At 43.6% G+C, this 3,778-nt stretch overlaps 1 non-coding gene across 1 annotated transcript; it reads left to right on the top strand.

The window, feature by feature from the left end:
* Positions 1-838: 838 nt before the first annotated feature.
* Positions 839-911, top strand: TRNAK-CUU (transfer RNA lysine (anticodon CUU)). The gene has a single exon. It is a non-coding gene; the product is annotated as a tRNA-Lys (tRNA).
* Positions 912-3,778: the final 2,867 nt, after the last annotated feature.

Here is a 3,778-nt window from a genome sequence, read left to right as displayed (position 1 = left end):
CCAACAATTCGTGTTTCCGTGGGGAGTTTCCAATTTTTTTTGGCGCACTTATTGGGCACCGGTTGCGAGCTCCTATCCCGGGTGGCAGGGGGTGAAGCAGCGATGCAACAACCACAAGAAAATTTAGAAATTTTCTCATGTAGGAAAACAGAGTCTTTTTCAGTGTTTTTCATATAATGCATAACATCATGAGCTTTTGCTCGAGAGGCACCGCATACCTAGCTGGGTGCGATTGGGGGCAGGGGACCACCGGCCCCTGCGATTGGGTGCGATTGGCACCCAATCGCACCTAGCTAGGTATACGGTGCCTCCCTCACATAAGCTCATGATGCTGAGGTAAAGTCACAATGTGCTGTGCACAGCACACGACAAAGGTTCCAACACGATCAGGGGGTTTTTCTCGTCAGTTCTGCTTGGGGTTTACTGCTCACTGGAGTTTTTTCTCCTTTCCAGCTTCTCAGTTTTCACCTTACTGATCCGGTTGTGGGTTGCCAACCCACTCCACACGTGATTGACTCTTAAATCTTTAATGGCGTGTTTACCTAGCTGACTTTCTTCCCGCAGACCTGCATACGCGTGTGGCTACACGACGCACGTTTGGAGAGCTGAGAGTCGGTGCAGGCAGGAAGCGTGCTACTGCCCTAGCTCCACACTTGCATTCAACTTTGCCTCATTTCATGGGCTTCCATGCCATCCCCCCTCTCCACCTGCGGCTGTGAAAACAGAATGGCTCTACAGTTTCGTTCAAAGCTTGTTCGCCCGTTTGATAGGGTCAGATATAATGAATTCTTCACATTAGTTTTCTTGATAATTAAAATACTCCCTCCCCATAGCATCAGCCGGCCTAGCTCAGTTGGTAGAGCGCAAGGCTCTTAACCTTGTGGTCATGGGTTCGAGCCCCATGGCCGGCGCCTTTTGTGAAGGAAACGAAATTGGGGTTTCAACAGTACTTTTTGTTTTATCAAGTAGAATCGTCTGTAGATTCCTCTTCCTCATCGTTGTTTTCAAAGGGTATCTCTCACCCACTTCTCAAAACGCAGCAGGGGGTTCGAACTCGCACGGTCTTTGAAAAAGACGCAAGTTGCGATGTTGTAAATGAACTAATTAACAAGGCCAATTTATCGAGACTTTTTGAACATAGCATTAAGAAAAAAAGAATCGAGACTCTTGCATGTCTCCTTCATCGCCTCTCTGCTTGCCTCCTTCACTGCACACGTGTATTGTTCTTTAATAAAGATACGTTTTTGAAAATCTTTGTGTATCCCTTCAATTTTACAGAGCTATAGCTTGAGGAAGGGTAGGTTTAAAATTTACTCTTCAAATGTTTGGGGTGTGAGAGCATAAGTAAAATGGTGAAATGGACTACTGACTAACAAATTTTATTAGGCCAAATCTTTCCAGATTCTCCTCGCAGCATCATTAGACACCTTACAAGTAAAATTACGATGGGACAATAAGTGCAAATTGAACTTTGATGGCCACAAGGTAGAGCAAACATCCTGACCACCCCACCATTACACGCTTGCTTTCCACCATCAGACAAAGCCCTCATTATAAAAAAATAATCTTCTCTGTCATGGGCCTGTACTCAACCTTGCGTCCCTTCTTCACTTGAGCCGGATCAGCTCTACATGGTACTGCCCATCCCCTCCTACATCTTTGTACGACCTGCCTACCCTACCCACCGTTTGGCTCTACCCCTAGCTGGCTGACTTGTCGCCACCCGCTGCCGCTCCCTTAACTATTTCATTTTCCCTCACCTTTCCCTTCGAATCTCCTTTGATTCTTCTTCTCCTATCTTTTCTCGTGCTCGTGGTTACATACTGGCCTAGTGTTGGCATAAAACAGTGGGCATCCTATATCTAACCCTCACACACACACACACACACACACATGCTGTTGTTAATAAATGGATTAAACTCCTTCTAGATATAGGAGTGGCTTATTGCCACGGCCTTGATATAATTAACTAGAGATTAACCTTAATATCTTGTATTGACCTAGGAAATCTCTTGTAAAAAAAGGGGTTTGTATTTATGAGGTGAAATTCGCAATAAGAAATTTGTGGGTGGTTGCATAATATACTATACCTAACACCTAGTGAGCTAAGGAAGATAATGGGTTTTTACGAGGTGGCTTGACTCTGTACAATGTGTCCTCATATGCTTGATGACGTCGTGGCTCCCTCCTGCGGCATCGACTCTACATCGCATCTCTAGCGCTCTCTCTCTCTCTCTCTCTCTCTCTCTCTCTCTCTCTCTCTCTCTACGAGGCGGCGCTGTTGGTTCTTCCCCCTCTTGAAGACGGACCCGCCTTGTTACTATGAATAGGATGTGGCTACTGGCAACAAAGCTTATAAAAGGTGAGCTTCCATGCTCACTTAGCATTGGTACAGGTGTGCGTCTGTGGTGTGTGTGTGTGTACTAGTGAAAGGTTGTATGATAGTGAGGATTTAACTTGCAAGGGGGTGTGTGTTGTTGGCTCTATGGAAAAAGGAAAAGACAAGCAAGCTATTGTGGAGCTAGCTGCTCTGATTCAATCTCAAGTGACTTTGTCTCCATATGGACTACTGTCCGAGCTGCTTGGTTGTGTTGTGTTTCACCTTTGATATGGTAGTAGAGCTCATGCATGTTTTTAACTATACTAAGTCAATGTATGACTATTATGGGAATAGTTGGCTACTTCTTTTGACCCTTTGGTGAGGGTTACCTTCTCAACTATGGTTTTCAATGTTCCTTGACTTGAAGAGGGCGGACTTTTATATCTTCAAGCTCTTGATTTTAATACTTGTGTATGAAGACTGTTCTGCACTATGAATGGGAATTATATCACCTTTTCATTGACATAGTTTCTAGTGTCTTTTGTAATTCTTTATCCTAGTATCGTTTGCATTAGTAGTCCCAAAGCAAGCAAGTAAAGTTGAAAGGATTCTTTGGTGTATCAGTACCAGTATACAAGTACGAGTACTGCTAGCACCAATACTGTTAGCTATACCAGTACTGCCACTACCAGTACTATACTAGCACTATAAATCTAAGACCAATACCACTATACCAATATGCAAATACCAATATTGCAGTATAGCAGTACCAGTACACCAGTATCGGTATAACAGTATAGAAGTATATAACTCATGCATGCTCTTGACTATGACTGTTATGGGGATGGTTGGCTACTTCATGGGCTAAGCTGCTCATGTAGCCGAATATAGTTGTGAATGATTGGCTGAGAATATGGTTAAAAATGGTTGTGGCCGAATATGGTTATGATTATGGTGGTGAAGGGTGTGAAATGTGGCTGAAGATGGTTGTGCATGGTACCTTAAGGTTGCCCATGTGGCCGAGTATGGTCGCTACATCTGGATATAGCTGCTCATATGGTCAAGTGGGTGTGAATATGGTTAAGAAGGGTTGTGGCTGAATATGGTTGTGAATATGGTTGCCAAGTATGGTTGTGCACGGTACCTTATGGCTACTCATATGGCCAAATATGGTGGCTTATTCTGTCTAGGGAGGTGTAGGACTTACTAACATCTTTTTATGTTACGGGTGAATCCAAAGTATAGATTGATTGCACGTATGAGCACTGTCATTGACCCTGAAAAAATAGCGGCAATTAATGCCAAACTTTGTAAAGTCAAGAAATAGGTATATGTGGCCCACTTCAAGGCTAAATTGCCTCATAAAACTCGTCTCCGGCCTTATTTCATGAGAGCTTGCAAAGCAAAAGGAGCTCTATAAATTTTTTTCCCTTGTAAGTGAAACATCTTTGAATATTT

Source organism: Adiantum capillus-veneris, chromosome 15 (genome assembly GCF_014529385.1).
Source record: "Adiantum capillus-veneris isolate H3 chromosome 15, ASM1452938v2, whole genome shotgun sequence".
NCBI classification, from domain to species: Eukaryota; Viridiplantae; Streptophyta; class Polypodiopsida; order Polypodiales; family Pteridaceae; genus Adiantum; species Adiantum capillus-veneris.
This window is presented reverse-complemented; position numbering and strand designations above follow the sequence as displayed.